Source organism: Lissotriton helveticus, chromosome 10 (assembly GCF_964261635.1).
Source record: "Lissotriton helveticus chromosome 10, aLisHel1.1, whole genome shotgun sequence".
NCBI lineage: Eukaryota > Metazoa > Chordata > Amphibia > Caudata > Salamandridae > Lissotriton > Lissotriton helveticus.
In genome coordinates, this window is record NC_136071.1 from 406,971,468 (window position 1) to 406,985,463 (window position 13,996).

The following is a 13,996-nucleotide window of genomic DNA, read 5'->3' on the forward strand; positions in this document are numbered from 1 at the left end:
TCAAAATTAAACCGAAGCCTCTTCCCCCCAAAACCCTAGATCTCCAACAGGTTGGAGATACTATAAAAAAACAATAAGACCAAAGAGGCCTATCCACCTCCCCCCAGAGGCAAGCCCCTACACTGTGATCCTCACGGGGGTCCCAGAATTAGAGGAAAACACGAGTGAATCTACCTGGTCCCTAAAAAACAAAGTCAGGCAATGGCTTAATATCAACAGACCCCTTCCCTCAAACTGCAATAGCAAATTCTCCATGGTACGCAGGGTCCCCTGGATTGGGGAAACAAGAAATAGAACACAGGGGGACTGTATCATTATCAATTTCGATGACCCAGAGACAGTTAGATATATATGTTCTTGGACAACTTTGGAGAGAAAGGGAGGTATAGACACTAATCGTCTGTCCTTCTTTTATCCACCGAGGTTCCCTTACGAACAAGACTACCCCCCTAGTTGGAACCAATCCCCTGGGTGGAGCTGGTCCCAAGTAGATACACGTAGTAGAAGAAGGGATTGGGAACATTACCCTTGGTATCCAAGAAGAGAGCAACCCTATATAGAGGGCTGGAGAGGGGCACCGACTAGTAACCATTTCTCAGTCTTAGAAATGGTTGATTGACCACCAAGCAACCAAACATCTTCTAAGAATAAGACTAAAACTCCTTTGCCTTCTATAAGCTCAGGGTCATACCCAAGTTTAGCCAGAGAACTTTTTACGGAACCATCCACTGTGGCCCTTACTAACATGCTCCCCCCTGGGTCCACGACTGCTCTACCTGATAGATCTTCAGTCCTCCCTTCGCACTCAGTCCCTGAACAAATCCACTCCAACTCCCTAACAAACTACTCTGATCCAAACCAATATATGTCCCTCTTAACTTGGAACATCGCTGGCCTTTCAAATAAAGCAAATGACCCAGCCTTCCTGAATTTCATAAACACCCTTGATATAATAGCGCTTCAGGAATGCTGGGATCTGTCACCTACTAACCTGGATGGCTACAGCACACACTTTACTCCAGCCATCCAGTCTAGTAGAGGCAGACCTTCGGGCGGTCTTTGCCTATACGTCTCAAATAGGCTCAATGTATCTCTAGAATCTGTAGAGCTCGACTTATCTGATCCCAGATTAATTAACATTGGCCTCTCCCTACAGGCTTTCAGAATGACTGGGAAAGAGGTTGTTAGTTCCCTTATTATTAATTTATACAACAATGCATCGAGAGATGACCAATCACTATTTATAGAGCTTCTGTCCAAACTTATAAAGAAGGGCATGGGAGGGTCCTGTTTGGATAGACGCATAGTGATTCTTGGAGATTTTAACTGCCACTTATGCCCATATAGTGGAACAAGGGTCTGTGATCTAAGAGCCCCCAATGGCGATTATACCACCCATTTTGAGCATACAACCGCGGGTTCCCAATTGAATAACCTATTACACGAGTGGGATCTGGGCTTTTTTAATGACCTAACTGTGCCCTCGACTGTCTTCTTACCCACATTTCACGGAAGGGGGTCGCTCACGACAATAGACTTCATCCTGTTGTCCAACAGTCATCATGGTGACGCTCTAGAAACTAGGAGAGAAGACCTAGTCATGAGCGATCACTATCCGATCAGTGCTAAAATACATACCCCTTCCAGTGGAAATAAATCCGGGAGCATAACAGGAAATCTTTATTCTCACTCCATATCCCTATCATCGAGAAACGGTTACACCATAAAATGGGCTAAAGTTGATACAACCAAATTCCTGGAAAAACTGATAATGTTTGACCCTGACCTTTTCCAGACCTGCCTTGAATACCCTCCCAACCCACAAGCAATTATTTGTGCTTTTGATCAAATTGCAATACAAATTAGGAAAAACTTAACCAGAAAATATAACAAAAGTACTGCGCATAAGAGCCCTGGTTGGTTTGACCATGATTGTTCAAAAACTCATAAAATTTTAAAGGCTACATTAAACAAATCTCCAAAAAACCTATTGGAAATAAGATCCGCTCGTGCCGCCTATAAACAGGCAATTAAAAACAGGAAAAAGGAACTGAAAAATGCCGCCTGGGAGGCATTGTTAAAAGCAAGTACTTTAAGGGACAATACGGCCTTTTGGAGGGAGGTCAACGCCCCCTTTTTCAATGACAGGACGTCTGACCACATAGAAATCGCCATTACGGAGGAAGTCTAGACCAACTACTTCACTGATCTTTATAAATTAGACGAGCAAATTGAACCTCCCGACCTTGAAACACTACCAGTCGAGAGAAATGACACTCGAAGAAGCCAGACAGAGTCCTTTCCGCTTCTCACCCATTTTAACTATCCAGATGTGGAATTGGCCATTCTTGAAAGCTCCAACGCCAAAGCTCCTGGCCCGGACGGAATTCCTATTGACTTATTCAAAGATAATATTCAAGTGTGGGCACCAATTATTACAAATGTTCTCAACTCATATGCCCTTGAAGGATTCCCAGTAACATGGCAAGAAGCTATAATAATACCTATTTTTAAAAAAGGTGAAAGAATGGATCCAAAATGCTATAGACCAATTTTCTTACTGGATTCTATGATGAAGGTGGCCGGGAGAGTCTTGCTGAACCAACTACAAGCATGGGCTCAGGAAAATGATGTTCTGTCTAAATTTCAATATGGTTTTGTTTCTGGCCTTGGGACAGTGGAGCAATGCCTTAATTTAGCCCTGATCATTGACAAATACTTAATGGCAAAGAAGAGCAACATATATATGACCTTCGTAGACTTAAGCTCTGCTTTTGATTGTCTCAATCACAGCATACTCTGGTCCACCCTTACCGACCTGGGAGTCGACCCTAATATACTTGCTTTTATCATGGAATTGTATAGAGGAGCTGGGGCCAAGGTTCGCTATGGAAAGGACGGAACCTGTACGAATACATTTCCTATCAGAAAGGGGGTAAGGCAGGGCTGCATCCTCGCCCCCTTTCTTTTTAAACTTTATATTAACAGTGTTGCTGACTGCCTGGCGAAACTGGACGTTGACTATCCTAAAATAAATGGCCATGCAGTCCCAATTCTCTTATACGCGGATGACGCTGTTATCATGTCCAGGACCCAACTAGGTCTACAAAAAGCGTTGTCAGCCTTTTCAACATTCATGGCCGTGAGAGGCCTTAAGATCAATGTGAGCAAAACCTTCACTATGTGCTGTAGCAATAAAAAGAACATTTCATGTAACACCTTTATTAATACAAATAAGATTAGCCTTACGAAAACGTTCAGCTACCTGGGCGTACTTTTTAACAACAAAGGGATATGGAACACTGCTATTCATACTCGCAACTTGGCTTTTATCAGACAAATCGGAGCCCTAAAGAAATTTGCTACAAAACTAGGTGGGAAACCGGTTGGGATTTTGCTGGACATTTATGCAGCCAAATGTGTTTCCACAGCAACATATGGTGCTGGAGTCTGGGGTGTGGGGGACTGCCGAGAGATACAAACCAGCGAGAATGCTTTCCTGAGATACTTGCTGGCTGTCCCTCGTTCCATCTCCACTACAGTCTGCCACAATGAGCTTGCCCGGGCTCATATCTCTGATATAATCAAAGCCACACCAACTTTGTTATGGCACAAAATATGGACCTCGGAAAAGACAGCCCTCAACCGAGATATTATTAAGGACTGTATGGCTTTAGCTAGCTCAAGGAAAATACCTTGGCTTGCCTACGTCAAGAAATTTTTAACAACACTGGATTTAGCTGATCTATACGATAACCCGATTCTGTGTCTAACAATCTCCAAAAAGGACCTTAAGTCCCGTTGTTTAGGTCTACTTGAAGACAGGCGTTCCTACCTTGAAGGTAACAAATCAACGATTGCCCACCATAACCTCTTACTTCACGATGCAGGCATTCCCTTTTATCTTTCCCCGACTCTTTCAACCTATACGAGAATGTTGCTAACAAGGTTGAGGACAGACTGTTTTTATCGTTTACTAAAATTCCCCACTACAAACGACTGGTCTACCAACCTGGTGGCCTGTCCTTGTGACAGTGTCTCCAAGCAATCCAACATACACGTCGTTTTGTTTTGTAAATTTTATGGCTGGGGAAGAAAGAAACATCTACTTCCACTCCTGAAGTTGTGGGGTTTAAGACAGTGCAGGCCAGCCTTACTCAAGCTATCCATGCTCGAGGAAGAACTCACGATTACTGCAGCTGCCAGTTTCTTGAAATTTGCAGTAAGGTGCAGAGCGTCCATGAACTGACTATTCTCTGATCTTTGATAGTCACTTTTTGAACAGTCTAAAGATTTTTTTTCCTTGTTTTTACGTTTGAGCTCTGAACTCAATTTTATGTTGTATTAAACGTGCTTTTATGATTTTCCTTTGCAAAAATCGAATAAAGTTATTTTTTTTAATTTTTGTTTTTGAATTGAGTATAGGGGATTATTCTGAGAATAAATACATATATTTTTATAATATATAACTTGTGTGGTGTCCTTTCATTTGATATTACAGGATTGCATATGGTAAAACAGCTGGCTTCACATGCCCTCTTGAGTCTAGCCTGAAGGCTGCTCAGTCCATGCTACTCTTAGGATAGCTTGTCTTTTTAAGGTTGACTTACAACCACCACCATAAGGGATTGTTTGGACTGATACAAGGTGCCCACAGAATTGTGGACATCATACATCAGGCCAACTTCTCACACGGAGAGAGACACTTCTTCTATGCAGCAGCCTGATTCCTTCCAGGAGTGTTACCCTTATGATGAAAGGGAGGAGAAGCATCATCATTTTATGGAACCATCAGTGAACATTCAAGTTTCTCTGGTATCAGATCTCCGTCATATGATTGACGATTAGTATAGATGTTTCGTAAACGCAAATGCTCCTCAGAGTTCTTTACCTCCGTAAGAGGTTGCTAGTGGTCTCCCTGACCAAATCACTCCCAAATCAACCAGGCAAAAAGTTCTCCCTCCTCCTATAGTCATCACGGAGGATATCCAGGATGCTGAACAATAATAGACAGTGGAAGGAGAAATGCACATGGACACAGATACCCATGATGAATGAGATGACTATATAGCCACCATGCCACCATGCCACCATCTCATACCCCTCCTTCAGTGGATTTCCCTCCTGCAGACATTGGGGGATTACATGATCTTTTGGAGCTTGCCTCCAAACGTTTCAACTTGCCAATGCCGGCTAAGCAAACAGAATGTTTCTTATACGATTTTAAGCCAGGCATCCAATGTTCCATGAGGGCAATCCCTATAGTTGAGTTTTTGTGGCAAGAAGGACTGAAATTAATGAGAACACCTGCTTCAGGTCTAGCGATAATTCCAAAACTGGATAAAAAATACAAGGCTTCTGATAACTCGACCGCATATACCTCATTGCTCATCCGAGGCCGGATTCCTCCATCATGCAGGCAGCACAAAGTAGAGCCAAGAATCCAGCATCTCTGTGTACAACTCCACTGGACAAGGAGGGGTGCCACCTTTTCAATATTGGTAAGAGGTTCTCTTCATTGGCGGCCACCTCCATTAGAGCCTCTATCACTGACAGATGTGGTCAGACATCTGTACTCTATTAGAGTATCTCCTGGGCGATAAAAAGTAAGAGGCTAAGGACATTTTGTTGGACGGAGGAAGATCTTCTTCAGGGCTTATTGAGATTGCCATGGATGTTTTATCTACCGCGTTTCGCCAGATGGCAGGAGCTGCGGTTCTGTGGCACGAGGGATGGCTAAGAGTGAGCACCTTTCATCCAGAGGTTCAGGCCAAATATCTCAGAATGCCTTTTGATGGTGTGCGCTTGTTTGGTAAGAACAGGCGCTTCAATCCATAAAAGCGAACACAGACAAGGCTAAGGCTTTAGGCAGTCTCCAGGAGTGCCGTTTTCAGTCGTTTCAGGGTAGAGTGTGGGGGCAGTTCTTATTGTTGCTGCAATTCCAACAGTGGTACCAACCATATCTGCAGAACACCTACACGCCAAAGAACCAGACTTTTTAATCCTATGCTGCTTAGTTTTATTCAAGACCAGCAGGATGCAAGAGGCAGCAATCTGGTAGAAAATCCTAATAGTCCAATAGAGGCAATGAAGTTCATCAGGCCCTTACCACCACAGTGCCATGCCACAATCCTGTCTTCTCCAAATTCTTTCTCAAATGGAGCTCCATTTCTACAGACAAGACATCTTCAAGCACAGCTACACCCTGGAATTCGTTCAGCGTCCTCCAAATGTTCCACAGCAGAAAGTTCCGCTCTGTCACCTTCTGGATCCCAAAAACGGAGATTCAATTGCTTCTTCTCCAACAGGTCATAGAGGAAGTATCCCTCAGCCAACATAATTGGGGGTTTTAGTCTCACTTCTTTGTCATCAAAAAGAAATGGGGAAATGGAGACAGGTCATGGACCTCAGAATGCTGAACGAGTTCATAAAAAAATGATCTTATAGGATGCTCTGTCTTCAGTAGATCCTTCTTCTCATGGAAAAAGGGGATTATCTGGCTTTTCTAGATCTCCTTAGCACTTTTTTTAATATTCTCATCCATCCCCAGAATCAAATTTTCTCAGCTTCAAAGTGGCAGAGCGCCATTACCAATTCAAAGTGCTTCCATTCGGTTTGAAATCCACTCCCAGGGTGTTCACCAAGTGCATGGCACCAATAGTGGCCTTTTCTAGACTTTCAGGTCACCAGGTGTTTCCCTACCTGGACGATTGGCTCATAAAAGCTCTGACTTTTCGAGTGTCAGAAATTTTAGCAAGAGACTGTCAGGATCTCTTCCAGACTCTAGGTCTTCACAACAATCTGAAAAAAGAGTCCATTATTCAAGCCAAATTGTTGATTTTCTGGGTGCATGCCTCGACACGGACCTCGGCAAGGCCTTTCCTACTCAAGAGAGAATATTGCATATTCAGGGTACAACAAAGCTTCTTTCAACAAAAAAGTTTGTTTCTGTGAGACAGTACAAGTCCATGCTGGGGATGATGTCCTCTTGCATCACGCTAATCCCCAATTGCCATCTAAACATGCGACTGCTGCAGGAGCAGCTCAATGCACAGTGGATTCAGGCTCAAGGTTCATTCAATGACAAGGTTCACGGTTCAGCAGCAATGAAAGCCGCAATGGCCTGGTTGATGGTCAGGGAAAACCTTTCTCAAGGTGTCTCTTTCATTCACACTGTGTCGCAGCTGATGATGACCTTGGATGCATCAATGGGGAGATGAGGGGGGCTCACCTTCAAGAATTCCAGTTTCTCGGCAAGAGGTCCAAACAGGACTCAAAGTGCCACATATACATTCTGGAACTAAAGGCAGTATTCCTGGGTCTGAAAGCCTTCCTGCCTCGGATAAAGGGTTTGTCAGGACAGACAATACTACAACAATGTTTTACCTCCAAAAGCAAGGCGGCACAAAATCTCGAATGATTTACCCACTTGCTCAACAGATTTGCGAATGGCTCCTTGCCAACCATATTTCCTTGCGAGTGGAGCACAAGCCAGGTGTCCACAATGGGAAGACCGAGTCTCTCAGCAGAGTCTCCAAACAGTGTCACAAATGTGAGCTCAACCATCAACACTTGCAGGTGGCCTTCCAATTCTAGGGTTATACAACATTAGATCTGTTTGCTATGTTCCTCAACAAAAAGTGTCCTCTTTTTGCAAGCAGGAACCCTCTTCCAAAATTGTGGGGAGATGCCTTACAGTTTTCTTGGACAGGAATGTCCGCCTAATCCTTTCACCCTTTTCCAATCATTCCTCAAGTACTTGAGAAAATGAAGCAAGAGCCATGTTGGCTCATTCTCATTGCTCCCAGATGGACAAGACAATTCTTTTTTTTTTTTAAGTGTTTTTTTATTTATTTCACAGTAATAGACTTGGTGGGGAAGTAATGACATTTACAATCATGGTTCGCTCAGGTGTCGCTCTCTATAGCGCTGCATTTTCATTTCTACTGTAGGGGAAACACACAAGTCCCCCGGTAAGTATCCCATTTACCCCACTTCTTGTCCCATTTCTTGGGGCATCCTCTTGCTTTAAACACCCCTTTTTCCGCTATCATGCATTTGTCATATTCTGTGATCACAGTCTAAGCGAAGGTCTATCCGCCACCCCCCATCTCTTCACAATTTCCCTTTCAACTAAAGTGTATCCCAGTGTCGTTATTTCTTGGTCAACCTCTGTTAAGTCTGTCTGGTCCCACATGTTGAGGAGCCCCAATCTTGGCGTAAGGGCAAGCTCTTTCCCCAGGGCAATTTGAATGTGATCCATGGCCCCTTCCCATATCGGTTGCACCCCCGGGCAGTCCCAGATCGTACCATAAAAGGTTGCTTCTTGTTGGTAGCCCCGAAGGCAAAGTGCGCTCGTCCTTGAACCTATTTGCCCTAGTGTTAGTCCGGCCAGGTAAGATCTGTGTAAAATCTTGAGTTGGAGAAGTCGGTAGCGAAGGGTGATAGCCGCCTCACTGGGGGACATCAGTGCCACCTACCAGTCTTCGTCGTCAATGTGTCCAAGGTCTACTTGCCACTTCTCTTGAAGTTTATGGAACGTGTTGGGTATGTTGTTACTTAGTTTATTGTAAGTAAGAGATATGGCTTTGGTAAGCAACGGACCATCAAGTAGCCTGTCTTCCAAGGGGGCTAGCAGTGTCCGTACTTCACTCTCCACCCGTGAGAAGTATATGTCTGGAACCCTATGGGGACAGTTCTGCAGGATATAAAGAAATCATGGAAGAGCCAACATTTTAAAAAGAGCTGCTCGATCCACTAAATATAGGGGCAGAGATCGTCAGTACTTAACATCCAAAAGCAGCCGAGAGAGAGGAGCGGCTAGATTGCGATCATAAAAAAGTTGGGAGTCTGGAGTTATGAAGATGCCTAAATAGCGAAATCCCTCCAGGTTACCGCTACTGTGCATCCTGGGGAAGCGGAGGAGTTTGGCCCTTGAGGACAAACAGTAGTGACTTACTCCAGCCGGAGTACTTCCCAAAATTCATTAATATATTCAATACCCAGTGAATGGATCTGTAGGGGGATGCGAGGTATAGCAGTATATCATCTGTATACAGCGACAGGCAATCATCATGCCCTTCCACCCACTACAGCCCTCTCACCATGATGTCACGTCTGACCCATGAGGCCAATGGTTCCAGCACTAAGGAGAAAATTAGTGGGGATAAAGGACATCCTTGTCTAGTGCCCCGCTTTAGTGAAAAAATACGAGATGTATAGTTATTCACCCGAACTTGCCCCCGTATATCTGTTTACAGCAACTTTACCCAACCCATGAATTTCGGACTAAAGCCCAGATGGCTCAGGACTTCGAATAAGTATGCCCATTCAATAGAATCAAATGCCAATGAGGCGTCAAGGGATAGCACTACTGCATCTTCCTCAATATACTCTCTGCGTGCGACCGCGTTATGAAGACGCTGTATATTGAGCGTCGTATTTCTCCATGCCAAAAAGCCCGACTGATCCGGGTGGACTAGCGATGAAATAACCTTGACTAAGCGGAGAACCAGCACTTTCACTAGGATTCAACATTCTTCAGAGATATGGGCCTTGTTAGAACTGGGGGTCTCTAGTTGGCAATGGTATACACCTTTGTCCAAATAGGGATCCATTGCATCTAAGTCAGGATAAGGGGATTACACTCATAGATAACCCCTGCTCACCCCTTGGTAGCGTGACACGAGCAGACAGGCTTATCTCAGAGGCAGTGTTTTAAGCATTTGTGAATATACACAGTAATAGAGTGAAAACATTACAGATGGACACCACAAAGGTTTTATAAAAATAAGTACTCTTTATATAGACTTAACACAAGACCACAAACAACAAAAATCTACAATACTGTACTTACGATTGACTTAAAAGATGGTAAAAGTTGCTTAGTTCAATTTGGTGATAAATGCGACACAGTTCTCAACAAAGTACCTAAATGCGTAACGCAAAATAAACAAAAAGCTCGCAGAGGGAGATGCTTTGGTTTCGTACTCCAGGGAGATGATGTGTCGCGCCTCAATGCTTGCGCAGAGTAGGGGATGCGTCTTGATCCTCACCGATGCGGGAGTGATGCGTAGGTTCTCGGCCTGGAACCTGGTTGCGATGCGCAAGATGGCGCCTCGATGCGATGCGACAATCCTCGAGCGATGCGAGATGATGGCGCCCTTGATGCGACGATGTGATGACGACTATACGTGACACCCTGGCAGCCTTGGGATAACTCTGTGCTTTGGAGCCGCAACAGGCCCTGCTACACGCTTCTACAGTGATGCAATGGCGACCCTCTCGATAGCATCACAGCTTCACCAGATAGGTGACATCACTCTTGCGCTCCACCACCTCAAATGGACTGGTCCACCTGTCCTGGAGCGCACAAGGCTCTACAGGGGCCATGACCCAAACTTTCTGTCCAGGCTGAAGGTCAATCAGAGTGGCATTCTGATTGTACCATCACTTCTCCTCTATTCCTGGCTGGCTTCCAGATTCGCATGAGCGAGATCTCTGAATCACCAATGCCGGTACCTGAAGGCCAGCATGTAACTGTATACATCCTGGGGAGGGTTCCTGGGAGATTGCTCCCAGCCTGCCTTGACCAGACTCAAAGGTCCTCTTACCGGGTGTCCATACAACAGTTCAAAGGGACTGAACCCTAGGGTGGCACCTCACGGTAAGCAAACAGAAGGCATGCCAACAGAAGGCATGCCAAGTGGACGTCCCACTTATGCCTCATCGGTTCCTCAAGACCCATGATCATGCCTTTAAGGGTCCGGTTGAATCTCTCAACCAGCCCATTACCTTGTGGGTGGTAAGGAGTGGTGAACTTATAGGTAACACCACACAGACTTCATATAACTGGAAATAAAGTTTGTATCTCGGCCAGACATGACCTCTCTGGGGAACTCCACACAGGAGAAAATCCCCATCAGTGCACGTACCACAATGGGGCCGTCACTGTCCTGAGCGGGATGGCTTCCGGGTACAAGGTAGCATGGTCCACCAACACCAGGATAAACCTGTTGTCCATGGCTGTCTTGGGGTCCAGTGGCCCCACAATGTCAATGCCCACCCGTTCAAAGGGGGTACTGACTACAGGGAAAGGTTGGAGAGGGGCCTTGTGCCTCCTTCCACTTTTCCCACTTGTCTGGCAAGTTTGACAAGCCCTACAATGAGTATCTGAACTCTTCCACATCTGGGGCCAATAAAAGGTGGAGACAAGCCTTTCAAAGGTCTTGTTCTGCCCCAGATGTCTAACTAAAGGTATGTCATGAGCCAGCCCCGGTAGGAAGGCTCTGAAACACTGGGGTTCTGTGGTTCCTTGGATTCTGGACCCATGTAATAAACATGTTCGTACCATGACGAATTTAGTATCAGCAGACCGAAAATGACGAGTATGCTATATACGAGTATTTTCGGCGTATTCGAGTGACAAGATCACCCTGAAATCAGAGATTCCGTCCTGAACCCTCGGGTTCCATTTTGTGCATGGCAGCCATTTTGTGGTTGCCCTCACATAGGCCGATGACTAAGGCCAAAATGAGTCTTAGGGACACGTACACCTTTGCTGACTTCTGTGTGACCTGGGCAAGCTGACTCCACTGCCCGGAGCCAAACCTGTTCGGCCAGTTCCTTTACCAGTGGCCGCTCGAGATTAGGATCAAGGCACAGCATACCATAAACCCTTCATTGCACACAACTAGGTCTAATCTTACTCACACCTGTCTCTGTACTTTCTTTATGGCTTGCTTTACGATGAGGAGGTGCCCGTTTTTATTAGGGGTCCGTCCGATATCTGATGAAAAGTGTTGGGCCTTGCCGGGTAATTGATTGTGGGCTGGACAAACTGAAAATGGGCTTGTCATCATGAATCTGCTTTTCTTTGTCGTAGAAATATGTGAATGATCAACTGTAAAATAAGGAATGGTTGCCTAAAGCATAATATCATGTATAAAAAGTGATGGCTAGTTTTGTAAAGTTGAGCAGTCTCCTGAGAATATACACCATGTTGTACTTCTAGGATACCTGTTACTGGCTGCAGCCAATAAATTTGATCTTTGAAGTCACCAAGAAGACTCTGCGTTTCTGTAGTCTGAGACAGGAGAACTCGAAGTCTTTGGGTGTGTCCCCTGGCACCGCTGGGTTCTTAAAAACCCAGTACTTCATTTGGCGCCCAACGTGGGGCGATTTCAGAGGTACCGGTCAAAGCCAGAGGTTCGTGAGGAGCTTCGTGTGAAATTCTGGAGGAAGGCCAACCACTTCATCGACCCCTGTATGTCGTCGTGGTCCGAAAGTCTTTGCTGCGAGGTTCCCCGCTTTCCAACGGCTACGAAGGACTGCAGCCCTGACTATCGCCCTGTCTTGGACCTTTGGTGTTTTGTAGAGCGAGACGATAGACGAGTCTTCTGGTGACGTCATCGATACCTCAGTTAAGTATGAGTGGAGCGTCTCCCAGTCCTTAGTTTGGTTCTTAGTTTGGGTATCCCCTTGGGATCTTTGATTTGGAACTTGCAAGTACCAAAGCCGAGGGACTCGTGTATTCACGAGACTATCGTATTCGATAATCCTTTGAAGTTTGAAGCTAGACTAGTGAGCGAAGATGCCTGGTCTTAGCAGACTTGGAAATTTGTTTTGTCTTGGTTGTAATAGGGATTCCCGATTGGAGGACTCGAGTCCGGTTCCTCCGATTGGAACTCCAACCTATGAGCTTTATGTGAAGCATGGCGTAGGCCCCATCACATATAATGAAGTATGGATCCGATACACCAGGAAAGATAGTGTTCTAAAGTGGCCCCAATATGGTAGTTTTGACACCAAGATTTTAGACAATCTAGAGGTCAGACTTTTTTAGAAGAAAGCCTGGCCGGCGATGTTTGACTCTTTCCGCCTATGGCGAAAGGAAGCCAAACAGAAAGAAATTAAATTAGCAAAGAGAAATAAAAGAGAAAAGGGTATTTCGATATTGCAAGCTGCTATGCAGTTTAAAGATAACGAAGAAGAACAGGCAAGTGAGCAGTTGCACAGGCAACGTAAAATGGCGATTGATAAGTGTTATCCAGTTTTGCCGAGTCTCCAGCAAGATGCAGCAAAAGAACTTGAAAAAGATCCTTTAATGTCACACTTATTGAGTTCGCCACCCCCTTATGCGCAAAGTGCTACAGCACCTCCACAACCTTTAGTTGTGCAACCGCCGGTTGTTTTGCTTCAGGTTCTTCCACAGCCGCCAGCTCCTCTTCAGTTGGCTCCTACTCCTCTGGTGCAGCCCCCTCAAGGGCCGCCGACCATACCTGCTCCACCTGTGCTTCCTACGACTTTGCCTACTATATCGACTACCATTCCCGGTATTCCTTCTGATACTGCCTCTGCGTCTGCCTTGCCTCACTCTGCTTTTCCTCCTGTCCTTTCATCAACTTCTCCCTCTGTTCGCCAGAGAATGACTGATACTGTTACTAGTCTTCTATATCCTCTCTTCGGGGCAGCAAGTATGACCCCTGTTTCAACGCGCAAACAGTTGCGTAGTCAACTGCCTGACTCTAGGGAGCGGGCAACATTGGATTATTTGGCACATAAATGGGTTACTGACCCCACAAGATATGAGCTAGAGTCTGTTATGGATGTCTTTCATCAATGGGAAGCACCGAAGCAGAGATATGTTTTTGAGAAAATGTGTGCTTTTCTTTGTGAGGAATTGGAGGACAATGATTTGGAATCCAATCCGCCTGATTTGTGCCGTGTACGGTTCGAGTTTGCAAAAGGCACGATTGTGGGTTCCGATGTTGAGAAAGCAGTTGCGACATTATTATCGTTTAGGAGTGAGGAGGGTATTTCTCGGTCGTTGTTTGAGCCTGATTCCTCTGTTAGAAAGAAGGTGAGACAATATCCCATGAGAGAAGTTCCTCCGGTATGGAAGGAAGCAGTTCAGGCTGATGTAGGTCTTGGTATTTTAGCTGCACCAGCACATTTTCAGCATGTTTGGGTACATGTTCCATGGAAAAGAGCCGAA